This window comes from Protopterus annectens, chromosome 12.part0, assembly GCF_019279795.1.
Source record: "Protopterus annectens isolate FY-2018-M chromosome 12.part0, PAN1.0, whole genome shotgun sequence".
In the NCBI taxonomy this organism is placed as follows: Eukaryota; Metazoa; Chordata; order Ceratodontiformes; family Protopteridae; genus Protopterus; species Protopterus annectens.
This window is the reverse complement of record NC_056746.1, coordinates 643,016,892-643,041,876: the sequence shown is the minus strand read 5'-3', so window position 1 is coordinate 643,041,876 and position 24,985 is coordinate 643,016,892. Positions and strand designations below refer to the sequence as shown.

Below are 24,985 nucleotides of genomic sequence, written 5' to 3'. Positions count from 1 at the left end.
TCCACTTGGAGTCTTGGCAATCAAATGCATTAAAATACTTTGATTTATACAAAAACAGTTCTTCACATATTACAGACCAATGTGATTCATTCTACAATTAACCAGTTTTCTTTAAAAACTTGGACTTCAACCTTGAAAGGTACTGAAGAGTTTTCGGGAACTGAACTACATCTCTGTAATACTATAGAGAGAAAAATAATTGAGATAAAACTTTAATGCCTGTGTTGTACACTCCAAGTTACGGTAAAATTATCTTGTTTCCATTGAGTATATGCTGCATCTCTTGTGACAGATTTCACAAGGAAATAGTGCAAAATGTGTTTGTATGCCTAGATGGTGTACAGTGACTGCAGAATCAAATTGAGAGATAAGTGGATCTGTTTGAGGGTAACCTTTTGAAATGCCAGGACCTGCTTCAGTGAGTTCAGAAGTACAGAGGCTGAAAAAACAGACTTGCATGTACCAAGTCTGAGTTGGTCATTTTTGGAATATTTCCTTTTCTCTATGGCATGGCTATCTCAGAGTTGGTATATATAAGTTGAGGGGTGTGTAGGGGACTTGCCTATAAAATCAGGGGGTGTAGTGGGGCTTGCCCCGGCAAAAAACGAGTTTAAAGGAGAAGAGCAATGTTTGATATTTGGTCTTCTACTGCATTTTCTGTCTTTTTTGTGATAGTTGAAACTCAGTGCTATGAGTGCAGACATTTCAATATGGAGTTTTTGTGTGTGTGTGTGTGTATATATGTGTGTGCGTGTGTGTGTGTGTGTGTGTGTGTGTGTGTGTGTGTGTGTGTGTGTGTGTGTGTGTGTGTGCTAGTGTGTTGGGGCAAAGAATACTGTCATTTTTTCTTCTGATCTTTCTATTTAAAAGGAAAGGGGCTGATGATAAAATTTGACATTTGCATGCAGGCATCCTTTAACAAGAATGAAAACATCAGGATACAAAAGGGATGATGGAGAGTGATCATGTGCTGGGTAAAGAGCGTAGATAATACTGTATCGGGGGTAATTGCTTAGAATGATTTAGCTAAGAGTGGTACATCCAAAAAGATAAGGTGTACAGTGGAAAGACATGAGGATGATGAGAAGAAGTATGGATTGCTGGAAATTTTAGCTTTAAAGTTGTAGTGATGACCAAGGATTCTTAGTGGGCGACTGTAAATGTAGAAAGGAGGAATGTTAATGACAGACAGAGATGCAATTAAATTCAAGGAAAAGAGGAGAAGAACTGTGGTGACAAGGACCTCAGTTTTACTTCATGAAAGTGGAAGGTACCTGCTTTTCCAATAAAGCTGAAGAGTGACAGAGACAGATGGTGGAAGTAATGTTAGATGCTAAATTCAAGCCCAAGGTGAAGATCCAAACAAGAAAAACTGGTATCCTTAACAGCAGCATCATCATCATAGAGCAAGAGCAAATGGTAGTAGTAACCATGCCACAATACTGCACATGATCCATGGGATAGGAATGCAAAGGGCAACTAATATGGTGGTCTGGATGGCAGAATTAAAGCTGTTGGAGACCTCTGTGTGATGAAATGCTGCTGATGGAGTAGAAATATTGTATCAGTAAAGGAAGTACAGGAATACATTAGAGAAGGAATTTGTTAGGAAATGGGACCGGTTATAAGGATAAGTAGTAGATGTGGCAAGATGAGGTAAGCAGATGTAAGAAGGAGTATTATGAAAAAGGAAGGCTTACTAAAGGATGGAAGTGATAGGGAGGAAAACAAAGGTATATCAAATGACTAGGAAGTGAGTAGCTATGTGCGTTTATTTATTTATTTATGTTGATCGGGCATATCCAGATGGCAACACTTGTGTTCAGTGGTGAACCAGGGAAATAAGATTAGCAGATAATAAGAATTGGAAGTTTAGTTATATGTAAAAAAGTATGCCCTGCACAGTAGCTCAGTGGATAAGCTTAATCCCCACAGCTCCACTGTCTGAGTTTCGTCATGACCTCCAGTTACCATCTGGCTGTAGTTTACACATTCTCCCTGTTTTGCATGAATTTTCCACAGTTACTCTAATATATTCCTAAGAGATTTACCATTTAATGTATACTCTCCAATTAAATATAATCTCCCCACTCAGTTCCCTTAGTGGAACAGTTTCTGAGTGATTTTTCATTGATTGCTGTACTGTGAACTGACAGTACAAACAAGTACTTTCTTCACCCTTGCAGGGTGTTTATCTTCTCTCCATAGTTGTGTAACTGTGGAGTTAACGTTTTTAAGTAAGGAGGCTAGGGGTCAAAGTTCCCCCCCACATGGGGGGATCACAGAGAGGAAGCTGCCTTCATAGGGGAGTTTCACCCCTGATGAAAACACATCTTGTCACATTGTCACTCGCAGTTTTGGTATTGCGTATTATAAGGAATTTATATTGATGGTGCGGTAGTGTTTCACCTTCTCATAGGGGATCTGTTTCCTCCCACTTTTTGGCAACAACAGACTGAACATGTATGCAATGCATTTACCCTTACTCCATGGCTAAACAGTGGTATAAAATATCTGCTTTATTAAGTTAAATAAATACTGCAGAGTATTATAAGGTTAATATTCAAGTTTGTGTAAAAACTATTACATTGAAAAATAAAGTAAATAAGTCTGTATCTGTATATTATCATGAAAAAGAAGTCAGTGATAAGGTTTTAATCCTTAATCCTTAAAGCCTTTGTTGTAATGTATGCAACCTAAATAGAAAAGTATGCACTGCTTGTTCTGCTAAGGGTGAAAGCAGCGGGTCTATATTACCTTATCGAAAAGCCGTAATACTGAACGGCTTTTCATTGAACCACAAAAGTTGAAAGCTTAAAAAAGCGAAAACGGGAATGAGTGAACTCTTTCTCTGGGAAAGAAATCGCTAGCCCTACCACCAAGTACACACTAATCTAAACATAAAGTGGGGGGCTTCACCCCTCCAACACCCCCCCCACACCCCCCAACTAAATATACCAACTCTGAGATCACACTACAGTGGGGAAAAGGGCAAACTCACAAGAATGGCCAAGCGGTTTTCTTTCCCAGGGAAAGAATTCGCTCAATTGCGTTTTTGCTATTTTAAGCTTTCGGCTTTTACGGTTTGATGAAAAGCCGTTCGATATTACGGCTTTTCGATAAGGTAATATAGAACCAAAAGCAGCCATCTCTTATTGTGATTTAAATAAGCAATACCAACTGGAATCCTTTTTTTCTTATTTTTAATAAGAATGCAAAGTGATCTTTGACACAGATCTTACATAAGACTATTTTAATAATGTGTATCTCATTTATTGAGAGTAATCCTTCCTGTACAACTAATTTTCCTTTTTTAATGTTCCCTTTCCTTTTTTAATCAGTTTGTTTTAATTTTTTTCAAGTGGTTTTTGAGGTGGGGAATTCAGTGTTTTGAACATTCAGGTTTGTGCAAGTTGAGAACTGGGAACATACTCATAGATATAAATATATGATGCATATTAGTTAGCAATGGATACAGATTATCAGAGAAAATATCTTTAATATTAATTCTAATATAAAACTAAACACATCACGCTCGCACGCACACATGTATGCACACAGACACATACACACACACTAAAATCTGCAATAAAAAATGTTTGATAAAAAGAAAAAAATGCTTCTTCAAAGGTTCATAGGTTAGTACTAGGCTAGCTACCATTGTGAGCCATTTTAAGCCTAGCCATTTTCTCTTTTGTGTTCTAATTAACGTATCCCATTTGCATATAGATTTGCCTTCAATTGCCTGACTTCAAACTGCCTTCAACCTTGTGTTTCAGGACACCTGTCATAGTACTTGGGAGCAATCAAGCCTCTTTACTTACACAAAGCAAAAGCTGCAAGAGTAGAAAGTTCATTTCTGTACTAGTAGTTCCAAATGACCTTTTTTAGTATTAAAAGGTATTTCACTTATTATGACCTGGTGGCCAAGTGACTTTGGTCTTGCTCAGCTAAGAATGACTCCTAGTGGGTGAAGATCATATCGTGCTGCACTGACCTGTGCCTTTAGAGTGCCTCCATATCTTGGGCTTCAGTCTTTAAATACTTCACTGACCTAGCTGGTCAGCAGGATCTGTGGTACAACCACTATTAAGTGATAACCTGGCAGTTTCAAGCCCCCATAAATCCTAAGAACAATGCTGCCTATGCTGAACTGTTCACAGAAACCCTATACAAGCATGTTAATAGCTGCATAGAGACAGCTGCACCCACCAGGGAGAAGTACAGAGCTAACTCATTAAAAAAAAGCCACCCTGGTGTTATTACAACATCAATAGGCTGTATAATGGAAGAAAATCATGGCAAAAAGTTAGGAGGTGTGGCAGCAAGCAGGATAAAGGCACTCTCATCAAACTAAACAAACAAATCAGAGGACAAACAAAGTCTACCAAAGCCAAATTTGAGGTAAATTTGGCCTCCCAGGCCTAAGACAACCAAAAGGCATTCTTTAGCTATGTCCGCAACCTCAAAGGCAGTACTCAGTTGTGTGCAGAGCTAATTGTAAATGGAGCCACCTATACTGAGCCAGAAGATATAGCAAACCTACTGGCCAACAAATTCAGTTCCAACTCTGCTCCTCTCTCTTCCCATCAACCTTCCCTCAGGAAATAGCATAAAATATAACTCCCCCTGCTATCACTAGGGAACAGGTCCTTAGTGCTGTCTCTAAGGCCAAGAGCATTGCATCAGTGGGCCCAGACAGTATCCCAGGATGCCTTCTGAATAGCACAAACCATTATATATCAGGCTGTTTCTAATTGCCATTTAACTGTAGCCTCCAAACCTGCTTTGTGCCTTTTGAGCAGAGAACAACCACAGTTATCCCTCTATACAAAGGTGGGCTATCTACAGACCCATAAGTCTCACTAGTCCTGTATGCAAAGCCATTGAAAGAATCATCATGGAAATGATCAGTAATGACATAGAAAATCTCCAGACACTGGATCCAACCCAGTTTGGTTTCACCAAGGATAGGTCATGCCTATTCAGTCTGGTGGACTTCTTTGAGAAGGTCACCAAAGCAATGGATGAGGTTAAAATGGTTCACACTGCCTACCTTGACCTAGCCAAGCCATTTGACACAATCTCACACTCAGGCATAGTTGACAAACTTAAGATGTTAGGTACAAACCCTTAGGTAACCCAGTGGATAGCCAGCTTTTTCACAGACAGGACCCAGAAAGTTAGAACCTGAGAGTCCACCTCTACAAAGAGACCAGTTTCAAGAAGAGCCCCTCAGGGATTGGTCCCGGGACCCTCCTTTTTGACAGTTACTTCTCTGAAGTCAAGGTCAACGTCAATGGCTTCTGGCTGACTAAATTTGCAAATGATTGCAAATTAGGAGTTGCCATTAAATCACCCCCGACAGAATGTTCCTCAAAAAGGGCTGACACAGACAAACAACTGGTGCTAGAGCTATGGACTAAAACTAAATGCCAAGAAATGCATAATAGTATCCTTTGGAAAGTCATCCACCCCTGGTAACTGTCATATTGACAACAGACACCTAAAAGTTGACCCAGTAGTCAGGGACTTGGGGACACACATAGACAGTAATCTAGCCTTTGACCATTATGTTTCTACAGTCATGAGGAAATCATTCTATGTTGTACAAAGGTATGGCATCTAGACCCAAAGAAGTCATTGATGTTCTTCGTGTTTCACTGTTGTAGTCATCACCTGTGGGTTATCCCTGCTGTGGTAGCCCTCGGCCGGCCCGAATACCATAGTCAATGTTTTTCTGCATCAGCTGCTGTCGCCTATAGTCTGACGTCAGGTCGTCAGTGAGATAAAGCAAGGCAGCCGACGCCATTACATCAGTCTTTCTTGCTGTGGAGCCCGTAGCAGAAGCAGTTTGCAAGTGTGCCAGTCCATTGCTATCAGAGTTTGAATTTCAGCTGAAAACATCTAAAGCCAAGTACCCTGTTGGGGATCCTTTTTTTTTTTGCACTAACCAATGTCCGAAAAAGTTAACAATTGTCTCGGCCCAAGGAAGTCGTTGTTCCATGTATTCAGCGTTCATCAGCCCTGTCACTGAGTACAGTGTCACATTTGGTATGTACTTAACCAGCATATCCAACAATTGGAAAGTCCACAGAGGTGCCTCACTAAATGAATACAGAACATAAGTAACATTTCCTATACAGACTGCCTCAAGGCTCTGTCCCTGTTTTCTGTCTCCTACAGGCTGTTGAGGGGAGATTTATGCCTGCATACAAGACATTGTCAGACCCCACTTTCATGGAGCTCCTGCATATCCACAAAACAATAAGCATCAGAATTACCCACTCTAAAGACTTAAACCTTGCCTGTGATATAAATAAGGCCTGCTGAAGAGACAGGTATGTATCCCACAGACTATCCCTTCTCTGGAACAGGCTCCCAATCCATGTGAAGTAGAGTTCCTCCCTAACTCAATTCAGGTGTAACATGGACAACTGGATGGGGAACATGAAATTCATCCCTGGTGTGGCAGCTATGTCTCTAATAGACACAGGCAGCCTGTAAATGGTTCATCTCCCAGGCCCCTACTTGTAAATGTTTCACTGCCCAAGATCCTGCTTACACTTGTCAAGGGTATCAGAACTTGTCAGAGATTTGTGATGCATGGTTAGACTTAAAAAGGCCCATGTAGTAGTTAGCCTAGAAAATACCCATGAACCTATATATTCTAGAAATTTTAACCATGACTGAGCAGAAAACTTTTGGTGTCAATCATTAATAAACCTTGTATTGTGAGTCATTCAAAGTCATCTACTTCATTCAGGAGACTGGTCTGATTTACAAATATTTGCACAACAATGTGCTCCATTCTGACATTTTTTGTTGTACCTATTGGCAAATAACAGCTACCTTTTTGATAAATCTGGTCCATCATGTCATTCAGATGTACCACCTCCTGCCTTAGGGAAGTAACCTTTTGTTGCTAAGAATACACTACTCATGCCATCACTGCATTCTCCTCCCACAGGATAGTCCCCAGCATCTTCTTCTGCATTACAGCTTTCTGGTCCCCCTCCTCCTGGTGGTTTCCACCTCCACACATTTTCTGAAAAACACAGTAATAACCATACATGCAGAGCATAGCAATAATATATCACAGCATATTAATAAAGGTAATCTTAACAGACTTTTTTTTTTTTTTTTTTTTTTTTTTTTAGCAAACATGGATATTTATAATCAAAAGTACAGTGTTTGGAATACTACAAAAGCTTATGGACTTAAATGCTTATGGAAGTAATTATATTGTTTATTTCCCAACGACAAAACTTTCCTATTCAATATTTGAAAATGCAAAATCATTTCTCTTTGTGGACATGACAATGGCATGCTTCTCTATGTAATACATGATGTTTATATTTGACAAGCTAAGATGCCATGTGCTCACATTCCTTGATAAGCAGCATGTTTCTTATAGATCATACCTGTACGTATATGTATATATATATATATATATATATATATATATATATATATATATATATATGTGTGTGTGTGTTACTAACACTTTTTGTTAAGAGTCATTTTATTATGTATGCCTGCTATTATGCTGGATGCATATCCCTAACATTTGCACAACATGGCCAGAAACAAGATTATCACAACTGTCAGCTTCCTCAGTTAATGTGCGCACTGCTACAGGTCTTAGCTTAAACTATATTACCCATGAATTCCAGAAGGTTTTGCATAGTGTAGATCAGCATCTTATCATCCAACTAATCTGTGAAAATGAAATATCGTAGAGTTTTTTGTGGACCCTCAACACAGCCCCTTTACAGCTCCAACTAATATAGCCATTCTCTGAGACCTCACTGTTGTGGAGAAGTGGAACCAACTCAGCATGTGTCTGATGAGCTGATTCTCAATAATGTGCCTAGCACTCATTTCACAACATGTTTGCTAGAAATTACCATATACTATGTACTAATACCTAGCCTTTTAGTAGTAGCTATAAATGTGGTCTTTCAGGTACACCTGCTATAATACTACATATGCATGTACTACAATAATGTAAAATTATGTGGCTATCATTTGCCGTAAAGACTGGGCTGATAGTAACTAACTGAAGGTACTGTAACTACATTATGAAAATTTGAAGATGTTGACATCAAACATTGACTTTGGGGAAGCTCGTTTAACACTCCACATACCCCTGATCCACTAAAACACTACAATAATATCAGTGTATTCCCCATACATATGTCCATTTTTATGTGGAAATAAGCACAGTTACTTTGTTCTAAAATGCTCCTGATCCGCACAGAGTATGCCTACAGTGTGCAGATTACATATTAACGTACTGTCTGTCATTGAGCTTGACGTGTGTGTGGGAGGGGGGTACACACACACACACACACACACACACACACACACACACACACACACACACACACACACACACACACACACACACACACACACATGCCTGTATGACTACACTCTGTCATATACTACTTGTGGCACATAGTTATGTGACACAATGACAGGTAAATGACCAACAGCACTCCCTTGTAGTGGTTGGACAAGTCCTCCAGCACCAGACCAAGGTTTAGTAGCCTTTTGAGATATGCTAACAGTGGTAAAATATATTGCTATTAAAGTCCAATAAAACATCCCAATTTTGTAAGCTGTCTGTTTCAAAATGTTGATGCAAGCCCGTGTACTCTATGGGATCTTTGAGGATCCTACACTTTTGGATCAGAGCCACCCATTACTGTCTCTATGTCTTTTCATTTGGTCTCACCACAGCCCCCAGAGTATTTAACAACTGAATGGCAATGGTCATCTCTCACATGAGGAATTGAGGAGTCAAGATGTTTCCATATCTCAGTATTTGCCTCCTCATTTCTACTACCTCTTATACAAGCAAGGGATTACCTTCTCCAACTTTGTCTGTCCATAGTGATCTCCAGCAAACTAAGTAAATCATATTTGAAACCAACTCAAACCCTTATGTTTATCGGAAATCATCTGGATAGCCTCCAGAAAGAGCTAAGCTACCACAGAGTGTAGTCTCCCCATTCAGACCTCCTTGAATCTTCTGTTAAGCCCATCTCCACATTCACCCTTTCAAGACCTCAAGCTGTTGGGCTTGATGACGGCAACAGTCTTCCTAGTACAATATGCTAAATATCACATATAGATTCTTCACTGGACACTCAAAGTTCAGTTATCTCAACTGGAGAGCTGTATGAGCAAAACATTCAGACTAATGCCCTTATGGAGGAACTATCTACAGTTCTGCTTGGACAGCTGCAACCTCATATCGGGTCTTCTCTTCTCTCCAGTCTTCCTTTGGCCACTAGTACAACAGATGCCTCTGTCCGGGGTGGGACATTGTGTAGGGCAGGGAGCTCAAGGAACATTGTCAGGGAAGCACTAGATCATACATACTGTGTCGCAGGGCAATAAGAGTGTGGGAATGGATTATCTAAGCCCACTGCTTTCTTATAACAACATACATACCTGGCCAGTTCAGCTCCTTAGTAGAAAGGATTAGCAAAAAAATATTGATGTCTCACAAATGGTCCCTTAATCTTCAAGCAGCACTGCACTTACTCTTTCACTGGGGAAGCCTTGCAGTAACCTGTTTTGAACCCTCCGTACCAAATATAGGAACTTATTTTTCCTTATTCATCCACAGGAGCAGTTCCCGAAAAGCACTGTAGTCTATGAGTGGCTGTTGGGTCTTCTGTGTAATGAATAGCCATTCATCGAACACCTATTTATTTAAGCTGTTCTTCATCAAATGGCAGATTTCAGTTAGGGCAAACAAGCTATTGGCAAACTGAGTGACTGCAAAAAAAATTAATAAATAAATAAAATTTAAAATCTGCCAAGGTGGGGTGCTGTGCCCCCCAACTAAATATACCATCTCTGAGATCGCATTACAGTGGAGGAAGGGCAAATTCCAGATGGTGGCCAACTACTGGTTTTCCCTAGTTAAAATTTGCTGTTCGTTGAAGAGCAGCTTTGATAAATAGGTGTTCAACAAATGGCTGTTCACTGAATAGCCATTTGACAAAATTATATAGACCCTATGAAAACAATACAGTGACTGTCTCGGGGAGATTGGTTATCTCTTTAAGTTCTTGACTGCGGTTCCTTCTTTGTAGAGTCTGCATGTCCTTTCTGTCTCTATGTGTGTTTTATCTAGGTGCTGTGGTTTTCTTCAAAACCTCAAAGGCATACAGTAGACCATTATTTTTTATAATGGTCAGACTTCTGCAGAGAGCACATCGAATAGAATGGCTTTAATGGTTGTGTATGGGAGCTATCTGTGGGTGGTAGTGAAACTGCTGTCATGATGTGGTTAAATAACAATTAATATGACTTTGAGAACTACAGTGCATTTGTTTGAAGCAAGTTGTAATATCTTAGTGTGGCCATTGTCTAATCAAATTGGACATTTGAGGTTTTTACATACAGTAAAGGGCCTAATTGATGTGTATACTGTGAACATATCTGGATGAAAGTGACTTAGCCCTGTTGTTGTGTGGTTGGTTAATCAGTCACATATCTGGCTTGGAAGGAGCAGTATCACACTATGTATCGTATTTGCTAAAATTAGTGTAACATGATCATTGCTATGCTTATTGCATATGGGTTGCTATAATATCTTTCAGTTTTCATCACATCATACATCAACATAATACACAGTAAGGTGCTATCTTTGGTGGTTTTGGCAGGATGTATGAGAAGGCAACTGATTACTGGCACATTGTTAGAGTAGTGTTGTCATCTCACAGCACTTTGTTCTGTGGTTGAGATTTTCCTTCTGTGTGCTGTCTACATGCCATGCAGGAGTATAGTTTCTTCCAACACCCAAAGACATGCTGTAAGTGAACTGACATTCCTCTCCTTTACTTGTAGGTAAGTGTGTGTGTGTGTTTGTGAGGAAAAACTAATATCACCATTTTTATCTGTGGTACAGACACAATATCGAGGGCACATGGATAAGTATTCTGGCAAGCAGTAATGAATTCACAGCTAACAAGTTATCGTCTGTCAAAAATAAGGCATAAAACATCTAGATGCTTAAATCTTGGCCCCCAGACCACACAAGTACCATCCTCACCCTCTGCTCTGGGTCTTCTCTAGTCTAAAACTATCCATGCTTAGAGGTGTACACAAAAGTCCATTGTAGTTTGTATTAGGGCTTGGGACAGTGTCATCATTATTTCTTCAACTTTACTCATAATCATATCTCTGAACTGTGCACAAAAATCACTGTGACTTATCTAGGGGCAGTGTACTATGTAGAATCAACAAGGTAGAATACATCACTGTAATCATATTATTTTCATTCACTTCTTATTCAAACTTCAGATGTATATACAGGTGACTCTCTTTTGGCAGTAGATTTAAGTAGGCATGGTACATGTATATATGTGTGAGAGCAACAAGCTGAATGTATATCACTATGGCCATTTGTTCTTTCAATTTATCACCGTCTAACATCAGATCGATACTTGGAAGGTAAATGTCTTTTAGTGGTTGGAGTAATGATACATGCCATGTATATGTGTGACAGCAGTAACCTGAAATGTATGACCACGGTTATATGTCACTTCATTTTCATCCCAGACTAATACCAGACGGGTGCATAGAGGGTGACTAAAATTGTATATTTTGATTGTCTACAAACTGGGTGATGGCTGGCACTTGAACATTTATGATAAACTTCACAGAAGAGGAAAAAGATATCCTTCTCAGTGCCATGTAAACAGAAGAGCCACTGTTTCTGGGCCACAGACGCTACTGTGATGACTTCAACAATGTATTTGTTTGTTGATTTAGTTTTGTTTACTTGATTATTACACTAATAATAGCTGACCATTTACAGGCAGAGCCCAGGTAAATTGTATCACAAATTTCAGAAAAAGATAAGAGATTCATAAACAGTATAAAATATGTAACAAAGTAAAGAGAGTTAGTATCATATTCAATACAAATTTAATAGGCATAAGTGCAAAAAATTCAAGAGTTCCTTCTGGTAGTGCAAATGAAGTTCCTGTGGTGATTCCCATATTTGTTTAAAAATAATTTCCTCTGAGGCAAGAAAAGTAGGTGGTCTGTATGAGGAGGAGATAAAAGGAGGTCAGGTGATATGTCCTATTTGGAGGCTGGTACTTTGGGATTTTTTTAAAGGTATTTTTTAAGTGTTGACAGAAGTTGGCATATGAGTTGAGACATTTTAGATAGGAGGGGAGGGATTGCCAAAGAGTAGGGGCTAGAGGCAAGAAGACATATTTTGTCTGGTGTTGATTGGTCACAGGGGGAATGAGATTGGGGGTTGTTTATGAGTTACTTCTGAAGTTGTAGGAACATGTTTTTCCACTAAGTTAGCTGCTGTGGAGAGCGTATATTTCAAAATATATTAATATAATGAATTGTGTTATAAGTTGGAGGTCTATTCTGTGTGCTATGGGTAGTCAGTTTGCTTTAGAAAGTGTGAGGTAGTGATGTTCCATAGGGGGAGATTTAGAAGTTAAAACAGCAATTTTGTTGACTGTGGTTTGAAAAGTGTTAGAGTTCTTTTGGAGCTTGCTGTGATGATAGGAAGGCCTTATTCCATTTATGATAACATCCCTTTTCTTATCACTGCTCTAGTTTGTTTGCTGAATAGGGCAATATTTTGTTAGTGCAGAAGAGAAAGGAGTTGATTTTGTTTTCAGTTTTTTTCATTGTGTAATTGTCATTTCTGTTGTGTGTTGTTAAGGCCAGAGATGTTCATGATGATTCAAAAGAGGGACAGTTTTGTGGGTGCGGAACAGCATGGCTTTAGTTTCAGAGGTACTGAGTATTAATTTGTAATTAATGAGCCAAGTGCGGAGGGAATGAATGCCTGATTGAAGTTGAAATTGAATGTGCGCAAGATTGGGTCTGGATCTGTAGAAGACCATGTCGTCTACATGTAAGATCAGTTTTGCTAATAAAGATGGAGAATAGAAGTGGGGTATGGATTGATCCTTGAGGGACACCAGTTTGGAGGAAGGCTTTTTCTGAAAATTAGTTTCATATTTTCACTTTGAAGAATTTGAGAGGAGGTCTTTAAATCAGGACATTGCGTCTGAACTATTGCCTGCTTCTCTCAGTTTATCCAGAAGGAGGAGGTTGTTGATGAAGTCAAAGACCTTGGTTTGGTCAATGAATAGAGTGTCTGTGAGGTTGCTTTTATCTGTATTTCTAGTATATCATTAGTCAGTGCCCCGAGAGCTGTCATTTTGCATTTTTGTTTGGCTACAAGTGATATTGTTTCAGGGAGAGTAAATTGTATTGCTTAATGTATTTCATTAATTGTCTGTATATGTTTTTTCTAGCAGTTTGCCTGAAATGGGGGTAAGTAGAAATTGGTCGAAAGTGGGATGTATCCTTGGGATGATTGCTTAGGAAATGGTTTTATTAGAGCATTTTCCAAATGAGAGACATTGCATTTCTTAACCGATAGAGATTACAGAGATTAGTGAGTGGGTGGGTGAGATGATGTTCATTGTGTTACCCTGCTGCAGTCATCACACTTGGGTTATCCTGCCGTCAGGTAGTCCCGCAGTCAGCCTGAGTTCCAAAGTCTTGGTCCGGCGTCGGTTGCTGTCGCTTCTTCCTTGACGTCAGTGCACCAGGGGTATATAAGAGGCATCCGATGTCACTTTCTTCAGTCTTTCTTGCTGCGTGGTGCCTGAAGCAGAAGCAGTTCGCAAGTGCCAGTCGGCCGAGACCTGAGATTTTCGAATCGAATTTCAGTCCGAAGTCTTCAATAAAGCTAAGTACCCCGCTGGGGAACCTTTCCTTGCCTCAGTTCGATGTCAGAAAAAGTTAACAATTGCATTTCTTGTGGGAAGCAAATACCTCATAAGGACTTCCATTCTTATTGTATTCCTTGCCTAGGCCCAGACCACGACATCACAGGTTGTTGGTTTTGTGCTAGGTTTAATAAACGAACTATCAAATGCCGTTTTGACTTCGCATGACATTACTTTGGTAGGACATTTAATTATATCATGCCGTCGGAGCAGCCGACGACCAGCATGCATAAAAAATGCAAGGATAAGGACAGGCAGCCTAGGAACAAGCCAGACTCCGAGACCTCTGCTGGGCCTGTCGACGGTTCTCCGGTTTTCAGTGAGGCACCTACGCAGCCCCTGACGACCGCAGAATTAGAACCCCAGACAGCTTCAGATTCTCAAGCGGAGTGTACTAGGCCATCGCAGCCATCTTCATTAGGCCCTTCCGACACCGGAGCAGCAAAATTATTGGATGCACCTTTACAGCAGGATGTATTATTTGGTGTCAAAGCAGAAGAGGTTTTAAAGAAAATGGAGGATAAGGCAAAGTCTATGCAGATGGTCAAGGATTTTTACAGGTACAACCCCCTCGTTTCAGCAGAAATTGGCCAACAAAAAACTGGTCCTTTCCTGCTTCTGACAGATCACAGAGGGGCAAATACAGATGCCCAAGGGGCAGAGGTCAGTCACAAGGCCCTTACAAACCTCGCCAATGGGGTACTGCTACCCAGAAAAGAGGAGAAGACAGGCCCCAAACTAGCAGAAAACAAACATAATGACTCAACCCTCAAACTACCAAGCAAATCTCTCTTGGCAGCTCCCTTGGGAGGAAAATTAGCACTTTTTGCAGACAACTGGCACATCATCGCAAAAGACAAATGGGTCCTAAACATTGTCTCACAAGGATACAGATTCCACTTTCATACCTTGCCAAGGATAAAAGGAATGCCAAACCTGCCACCAAATCAATGGGCAGAGGCACAAAAACAAATTACAGCTCTCATGGACATGAGAGCCATTCAACAGGTACCTACACAGGAGCAAGGACAAGGATTTTACTCAAGACTCTTTCTAGTCCCAAGAAAGGACAAAGCATGGAGACCCATTCTAGATCTTTCAATTCTGAACACCTACCTGCAAGTACCAAAATTCAAGATGCTAACACTACAGCAGCTTCTTCCCATGCTGGGCAAGAATGCTTGGCTAGTAACGTTGGACCTAAAGGAGGCATACCTGCATGTCCCTATCAGACAAAATTGCAGAAGATACCTCCGCTTCATTGCAGGTTCAACCCATTATCAATTCTCTGCACTGCCCTTTGGCTTATCTACTGCGCCCAGGGTCTTCACAAAATGCCTGGCACCAGTAATTGCATACTGCAGACAAAGAGGAATTCAAATATACCCATACCTGGACGACTGCCTTATTCAAGCAGAAAGCAAGGACATTTTTTTAAAGCATCTGGCATTTGTCAAACACCTTCTAAGTTGCCTAGGGTACACAGTAAATGAAAAGAAATCAAAACTAATGCCCTCACAAAACATAATATTCCTGGGTGCCAGCTTGAATACAACGGCCCAGATGGCTTATCTCATGCCAGACAAGCAACAACAGCTGACTCAATACTTCAAAATAATGGAAACAAAGACCCAACTCCCTGCAAGAAAAATTCTGCAGGCCTTGGGATTCATGGCATCTTGCATACTACTAATACCATTTGCAAAACTGCATATGAGGAAATTACAATGGTACCTGAAAAGCGTATGGACTCAGCACAGCCACAGCTTGGAAACAATGATACCACTCATTCCCTGCCTACAACAGGAGTTTCTATGGTGGGCACAGGCATGTCACCTCAACAAGGGTCAGCCTTTCACCTTACCCACAGCTAGGCAAACTATGACAACAGATGCATCGGACTATGCCTGGGGAGCACACATGGCAGGACAGTGCATTCAGGGCAAATGGACTACAGATCAAAGGCATCTGCATATCAATCAGAAAGAAATGTTAGCAGTACAGAATGCCCTAACAGCTTTCAAGGACCTCTTACACCCAGGACAACTAATAATAAAGACGAACAATACCACAGTAATGTGGTACATAAACAAGCAAGGGGGCACACATTCCTACCCTCTATGCAGGCAAGCAATGACCTTGTGGAACACAGCACTGTCTTACCAAGTTCAACTACAAGCACAATTCCTGCCAGGAAAGAAAAACACATTGGTAGACGACCTAAGCAGAAACATCATGGATCCCCACGAGTGGAAAGTAGATCCACAAGGATTTGCAATGATAACTCAAAAATGGGGACGCCCAGACATAGATCTGTTTGCCAACTCCCAAAACTACCAACTTCAAAAATGTTGCACAAGGACATTCCACCCACAAGCTTGGAAAGTGGACGCCCTCTCATTCAGTTGGAAAACATTAACAGTGTATGCCTTTCCTTCACTGCCTCTTCTAGCAAAGGTACTGCTGAAAGTCAGATTAGAGAGGCCACAAATGATACTTATTAAACCAGACTGGCCACGCCAGCACTGGTATCCAATTCTAAGGAACATGGCCCACGGCCCACCATGGATTTTACCACAAATTCCTCACCTGTTCACCTAGCGAGACAATCAGATTCTACACAGCCAGCTCAAGACTTTAAACCTGGCTGCATGGCAAATTACTTAAACAACCAGCCAACACCTCTATCCAAAACTGTTATGGATGCCATTCTGTAGGCCAGGAGGCCTAGCACCAGGGAAAACTTATTCAGACAAATGGAAAAGATTTTGCGCCTGGAACCAGGCTAAAGGCCAAAATCCCCTTGATCCAAACATTCCTCAGATTCTACAATATTTAAATGAGATGTTGCACAAAGGCCTTTCCTTTTCATCTATTAAGATCCACGCCTCAGCAATTTCAGCTCATTACAACACGGATCCTCCTTTATTTTCACATCCACTCCTAAGACAGTACCTTAGAGGGGCTAAGAATATAAGACCGCCCAGGAGAGCACCAACACCTACTTGGGATCTCAACTTTGTTCTGGAAAAGCTTACACTGTCGACCTTTGAACCGGCTTTTTCAGCTGATTTAAAATTTCTTTCATGGAAGACTGCCCTGCTACTAGCAATAACTTCAGCTACTAGAGTCTCCGAGCTACAGGCACTAATGGCAGTGGAGCCTTTCCTCATTTTTCATCAAGACAGAGTCTCTCTATGAACTAACCCTTCCTTTATGCCAAAGGTGGTATCCAGTGTGACCCTAAACCAAACCATTCATTTGCCCACCTTTTTCCCAAATCCCCAGAACAAAGGAGAAAGACTCCTGCACTCTTTGGACATTCACAGGCAATTATGTTACTACTTGGATAAAACTAAGGCTTTCAGAAAATCTGACCAGCTCTTTGTAGCCTATGCTGCAGGATCACAAGGAAAAGCTATCTCAAAACAGACCATTTCAAAATGGATAGGACATTGCATACATTTCTGCTACACGCATCATGGGAAACCGGTACCTGCTAACATTAGGTCCCACTCCACCATGGCTACAGCTACATCAGCAGCCTTTCTCGGGGGGTGCCAACCAAGGATATTCTGGAAGCTGCAACTTGGAGTTCAGTGCACACCTTCACCAAACACTATCACTTACCTCTATATTCTAAGACTAGAGCTGGTTTTGCCACTGCAGTTTTGCAGGGCCTACTAGCTTCTTCTAACCCTGTTTAACTCCACCACCCATCCTTAGCTTTGGGATTCAACCCAAGTGTGATGACTGCAGCAGGATAACACGATGAACATAGTACAGTTTTGTACCTACCATAAATGTAGATGTTTGAGTGTTCACCCTGCTGCAGTCCAGGTTACCCTCCCTCCATCCCCTCTGAACTAGCTGGACTTATCCATACCATTCTATCCTATACAACCTCTATGGTGTACTTGCTTGGGACTGAAGGTATTGTTTTATTTTTATATGTACATTTTTATATAGCAATATATATATATTGCCTACCTATTGGGGGCACCTGACATCTGGGGCAAGAAAAACTGAAGAAAATGGCGTTGGATGCCTCTTATATACCCCTGGCGCACTGACGTCAGGGAAGAAGCGACAGCAACCGACGCCGGACCAAGACTTTGGAACTCAGGCCGACTATGGACCGCCTGACGGCAGGATAACCCAAGTGTGATGACTGCAGCAGGGTGAACACTCGAACATCTACATTTATGGTAGGCACAAAACTGTACTTTCTCAGTGGTGATAAATGAACCAAGGATATAGATTATTGGTTCCGGGGGTGGTGTCAGTGGGAATATGGTTCAGAAGTGAAGTAACTTCCTTAGATTTTAAAGTGGATCAACTTCTAAAACTCGAAGTTCCAAAACTTCAAACTTCAAATGGCCGAGACCAGAACAAAAAAATTTTTTTTGCATTTTTGCAGGGGGGCTGGGAGGCTGCGTCCCCCATACTCCTTGCTTAATAAAAATACCAAATCCGAGATCACACTACAGTGAGGAAAACAGTAAATATCTCGTTCCATGCTGTATGTAGACCTATATTTAGAACGTTAGAAGTTTCAAAACTTCGATCTTAAGGTCTCAGCCATTTGAAGTTTGAAGTTTTGAAACTTCAAGCTTTTGAAGGGGATCTGTTTAAAGTATAAGGGGGAATGAAAAGTGGGGTATAGTGGGTGGGTGGTTTGTTGACTGGTGGGATTGTTTATATGTTGGTGAGTGCTGAATTTTGAGCACTAGATTATTTTTGTCCAGTGGATGGCATTTGGAGAAGTATAATCTTCTGAAAGTTTACATCCACTTATTGAGCTGATGTCTCTCCTTAAGTGTTTAGGTTTACATGATTTATTTTGTGATTTAGGATTTTATGTCTATGGGCAGACCGTTTGACCAGATTGTGTATAGAGATATATCAGGTGTGGTTTTCAGTACTGGAGTTTTGCTTCCATGTCTGTCATGCTCCATCTCATAGTTTGATAATATGTTTGAGCTCTTTTGCCATCCAGTTGGTTTTAATGTGTTTCCAAAGTCATTTGATGAGGGGAAGGAATATGTCTTGGATGAGTAATAGTGTTTGTTAAGACAATTGGAAGCTGTACTGAGATCTTCATGTAGTGGTATGAAGACCAGTCAAAACCGGAAAGGTGGGATTTTTGTTTGGAGATGCTGTTGGTGGACTGAGGTCTAAAGTAAGACAGTGGAAATGTAATTGCTTGGTTGGTTATTTTAAATATTATTGGACAATGGTCACTGAATGGGAGGATTTTCAAAATTATGATGTTTGTTGGGATATCAGTAAAAGAAGAACTAGGATAGAATGTTTGGTTAGTTTAAGGTTTGGTCATATGGATTTAGAAATTAGTTGTAAATGTCCATGGTCTGCCAGGTAGACTGAGGTGTCTGTGGATTAGTACCTTGTATAGTTAAGGATTATGTTTTTTTTGTCTTGAGTTAAGGATGGTATAGATGAGAGCTTTAAATTTGCATGGTGAGGAAGGGGAAGTATGATATGCACTTGCTAGAAGAAGGAGTTTGATTTTTAAACAAAGAAATGTATGTTAGGATAATCCAGTTTGGATTTGAGTCAGATATGGAGTTTAATTAGGCTGAGACGGTGAATTTAAGATGATGTTTGAAAAGATTTAGTGTTCTGCCACCTGCTCTTTTTCCTGGAAAGGATGTCATGAACATATTTGTAAGAGGGAATGAAATGTTGGAACTTATGGGATTCTTGTTTGAGCAAAAATTCAGTGACTGAGAGCATGTCTGAGCTCTGCTGGGAGACAAGCATTGATTTGATCTTATTTATTTCTGATACTGTGAGCATTAATTAGAGGGAAATGGTGGAAAACTGCTGTGTGTGAGGGGGTAGGTTTGAGTTTATTGGGTTAGATTTAGGCCTTATATTATTTCTTAAGTGTATGGTATAATAGCTATGAAGCGGATGCTGGATTTAAGGTTATTGTGGAGTAAGTGAAATGGCCTTTTGTTTTGGAATTGTAAGGCTGTACTATTTTTTGTAGCTACGTCAGGTGTAAGATTGTTAAAGTTGTTTGGTATTGGAGTATATGCTATAGCTGAAGGTGATAGAAATTTAGAGGTATTTTTTATACTGTGATGTGTAGATTGTGTGTGGATCTTAGGAAGGACATTGTAGGTTGTGTAGATGGAGGGGATGCAGAGATGGATGATGGGGAAAGTTTCTTGGTAGGAACGTGGATTTTGGAAAAGAGTGAAATGTAGCTGGTGATGGATATGATGGGTATTCATGTGATTGGGTTTGAGTTGGAGTTGTATATTTATTTACCTTGGTATGTTTGATAAAGTTTGATTTTTTTTCATTTTCCAGAGTTTGTACTTTGGGTTTAGTTGCAAGTATAGATACCAGAAAACGCTCATAAGTGCGGCAGGTGCTAATGGCCAAAAAAACAATCCTGCAATTCAAAAATGTGGCCAGCACCAAAGTGTATTAAGCACACACATACTTTATTGACTTAGAGACTCCAGCAACATCATACCGGTTTCGGCATCCTGCTTTCTTCAGTGATAAAAATATGTAAGCAGACACCACAAACATTTATACACTATATTTAATTGAATAAATCCATCTTCCTGTTGCATCATATCCTTTAGGGACAAAAAAAATAATACCACGGAATTATAGTTGATCATTAAGACCAGGAGAAAAAAGACCCCCCCCCCAACTTAATTATCCACCTCTTTTTCTTTTTAATTACAATTGAATGCCAGCCAAGTTTATTGTTTCTGTCCCCCTCGATTTTATCAATGATCATAAAATAGAATTTGGCAGAATTATGGGAGGTACAATGTCTATATAAGGCATTGGTTAATCGCTTGTTCCATATATCGCTAAAATGTTCAGACATGCGTATACATAAAGGATGGGAAGTTTGACCTATATACAGTGCGGAGCAGGTGCAAGTGACCAAATATATCACCCAGTCAGTTCCACAGTTAGCAAACAATCTTATATCAAAGACTTGGCCGGTGTTTTTACTAGAAAATTGTTTATACTTGTACATGAACTTGCAAAAAGTACAGTGGCCACTTGGAAAAGAACCCAACAATTTGTCCCCAGTGATCGTCAATTGATAACCAGAGGGACCGCTGGTTCTGTCATGTTTATAATGTGAAAAATATGATCCCAGAGTTTTGCCCCTCCAATAGGAAAATTGTCTCTTGGAGTTAAGGACCTGATACAGTTCCTCATTGGCCAATAAAATGTTCCAATTTCTGGCCACTATGTCCCTAACCAAACTGACGTTGTGCCCATAAGTTGTCACAAACCTGATATTGTCTGAATCATCCCTCTGTGTTTTGTTTTTATATTCCAACAACTGTGATCTTTCTTGCTTGGAAGCCCAATCACTGGCAGACACAACATCCTGCTGTTTATAACCCCTAACCTGAAACCTATAAGTAAGGTCTTGCTGAAATGAGACAAAGTCTTCCTGCGTAGAACATACTCTTTATATGTAGAAATTGGGATTTAGGTATGTTTTTGATGATGTGGTATGGATGTAGACTAGAGGCAAACAGTAAGTTGTTGTACTGGGGGTATTTTCTGAGAACCTGAGTTCGTAAGGTATCATCAGGATTCCTTATGATCGTAACATCTAAAAAGTTAATTTGCTGAATTTCACAATTCAATGTGAATTCAATCCCCACTTGTTATCATTTAAATACTGTACAAATGCCAGCAAATAATGCCTGTCCGCTCGCCACACCATCCAACAATCGTCTAAAAATCTTCTCCAAATGTCTATCTCATTCAGATAAATATTGTGGGTGTCATTATATATCAAATGCTCCTCCAAATATCCCATAAAAATATCAGCATATATGGGGGCAAATGACGCACCCATCGCTGTGCCTTGTGTCTGCCAGTAACACTCCCCTTTGAAATAAAAAAACATTTTTAGATAGGACGTCTCTGCCATACAAACCAGTAGTGTATTGAAACCAGCCGGATATATATATTAGCCCTCTCCAACCAGTATTCAAGCACCTGTAGGCCTGCCCAGTGGGGTATATTGGTTTAAAGAGCCTTCACATCCAGTGTACAAAGAAGCAAAGTGGGTTCCAGTTGTGTATCAAATATGATTTTCAAAAACTGTGTAGTGTCCTGTATCCTAGCCCTTATGAATTTCTGTAAAGGTTTTAAATATTGTGCCAAAAAGGCCGACATTTGAAAGTATGTCATAGGAGTGCTCCTGATTATGGTAATATGGGGTTTATATTGGTGTTTTTTTTTTTTTTGGTTGGAGTCTGTGTAATATTTTAGGGGTGGGAGGAATAAATTTGATGATTTGGTGGTGACTGGGAAATTGGGGGTGGGTGGAAGAGAAACTGACTGAGGCTGTCACATCAGTGAGAACAGCTCAATCAGTTTAATTATACACATTTAAGGTTGATTCATCTGGCTTTTGGGAACTGGACAGGTATTGTGATAATTCATTTGCTTTTCCCATCCCATGGTTGTGTTTAGTGTTGAGAAAGGTTTGCAAGTAGTAAAAAGTAAAATAGAAGGGTGCCTTCTGCAAGCAGACAATGCTGTAGCGTAGCTGTAAGAAATGCTTACCAGTAATCAGAGAAGTCATAAAAACAGTTTTCTAACAGTAGTGGATGAAGTAAGGTTTCCAAAGATAAGAGAGAGGGTAGAAAGAGTTTTAAGAAAGGGCAAGGGGCAGCCACATAGCCTTTTGCAGTAATAAATGTATTACATTTATCAGAAAAAAAGTTTTAAAATTCTAACATGTAGAAAAGAGTTTTTATATATATATATATATATATATATATATATATATATATATAAAGGGGACTTGTGGATGAAGTCAGGAAAACTTGAACATGCCTTTTCCTCAGGTGATCAGCATTGCTTGACTGAAATGGCAAGATGCCTAGGAGAGGTGAAAGAATGCCAAAATAAATAAGACAGCCTCAAGAAGATTGTTTTCATCAAGAGGGATGGCATCTAGCAAAAAATACATTGTGTTTACTATTCAAGGACTTGACATGTGTAAGGCTTTTTTACTGCATAACAGTGCTGAAGGATTGCACAGATATAGGAAAGGAAAAGAACGGCGAAGTGAGACAAATCAGATGGATAAAGGAGGATAAGGGGGTGAATCACTAAAGGAGCAGTAGAAATTGATATAGATGGAAACAGTGATAGAATAAAGATGTGGAGAGGAAGAACAAGAATGAGAGGCAGTGCTTTAGGAGTGCAACTAGAAAAAAGTTAAAAGTATTTAGGCTAGCATGAGAATATGAATAAAGAGAAAGAGAGAGAATGGAGGGTAGAAAGAAACTGGTGATACTTCAGTGAACTGTGTGCCTCCAGTGAAAATCATTGTATTTAGCACAGACTAACACAGAGTTCTTATGTTCCTAACAGAGATAAGCAATGCAAATAAAAATGGTCCTGCCCCAAAACAGGTACGAGAGTATCTGGAGCAGTAAACTGTTGATATCTTTGTGAAGCACTTGAGATAATTAAAAAAACTCAAAGAAGACAGCAAACATTGAAAACTGTCACCAATTCAGGAAAACAGCAACTGCAGTCACATTTGAAATATTTGAATTGACTTTGAAACAACATAACAGAACTTCCATAAAGTATAATCCACTAGTAAGCAAACTGTATAGTGAGAAACATAGGCAGTACATGCTAGACATGGACAAACAATATGAATTACGGACACTTGCATATCAGTACAGTTTTAATATCTTCCAACTTAAAAGTTAATTGCTAGCGCATGAAAGGAAATTTTAAAACCTGTTGAGTTTTAAAGACTTATTTAATTATAGCATTAACTTATTTGACTTACTAGGATTGTGAGACTTTCCATGCTTTATTTTCTAGGGAGTAAAAATAAAGAACTGTGTTGAAATTTGGTTTTCACAGTGTATGTTTCTTCTGGAGGCTGTGTATGACAGTAGCTGGGAGTGGTGGAAAGTAGCCTGCAGTCAGACATGGCAGGAAAACTTAAGGAAAAATGTCTGTAAGATACTGCTGTAGTTTACAGCTTGTGCACCAATGAGAGCAACTCAGTCAGTTCAGGCATGCACAGTGAAGCACCAAGCTAGCTTTAGGAAGCTGAGCTACCTTTTTACCCCATATCTTCTTTAAGCCCAAGTTGCACCTATGGTTTTGTGAACCTCAATATGTGTAGCATGCTTTTGCTAACCCTAAGCTATACCTCATGCCAGCTATATACCTAAAATTTACTCCCATAACTCTATGTGTAGGTATATATAATTGTAATGGGTCACACTTTTTTCTGTACTCAAATTGATTGCTGATCTCATTTCTAAGTATACATTATTACGTCCTTGGATACAACATTTGAACAAACTATTTGCAAGCATAATACTTTCTCCAAGAATAATGCCACAATATGAAGATAAAATAATTGACTTCAGTAATTAGTTTAGCTGTTGGTGTAATTCCAAGGGGATCTAAGAAGCATTTGCCTGGAAGGAGATGATCAGCAGTGCTACCTGTTCTGCTAAGGATGGCTTACAGTTGTTTCCTCAGGGTTTTCGAGTATTGCTCAAGACTTTCGATACTTTCCATTGTGCCTTTTTAAGCAGTACCTGTCTATTCCACCTGCCAAATGAGCCAGACCAAATTTGGACAACATAAAAGTTGTGTTCCTCAGTGCTAGATGCCTCACTAAGAAACTGTCATCCCTAGAAGCCCTATTGTTCACGGAAAAGATTGACATCTGCATTATCATTAAAACATATTTTTAATACAATAGCAACACACCATCCCTACCAAGTTTCAGTGCGTACCACATATTCATACCTTCTTCTAAGAGTGTGTCTGCAGCTAGTGGAAGCATAGCTGTTTTCATCTGTGACACCATCACTTCTACACAAGATAATGATCTTGAACTTCTCACCATTCTCATAACCTTGAATAAGATTCCTTACCACATCCTAGCCAACTACAGGACCCCTTCCACTTCACTTAAAATCCACAAAATCCATCTGAGTAAGTTAAGAGGCCCTTCTGTGTGGAGTCTGCATGTCCTCTCCGCGGTCGAGTGGCGTTCGAATAACATGCGTGAATGGGCGTGCCTTTGTTGAAGGTTGGGTGTTGGGCTGGCACCGCGGCACCATAAAAAATCGACTGCCAATCATTAGCGGGCCAGAGTTCCG

The 24,985-nt window shown here is 40.0% G+C and overlaps 1 protein-coding gene across 2 annotated transcripts in view; it reads left to right on the top strand.

Moving 5' to 3' along the window:
* LOC122816758 (probable cytosolic oligopeptidase A) overlaps window positions 1-24,985 on the top strand; it is a 907,285-nt gene that overhangs the window by 58,650 nt on the left and 823,650 nt on the right. The window lies entirely within an intron of this gene.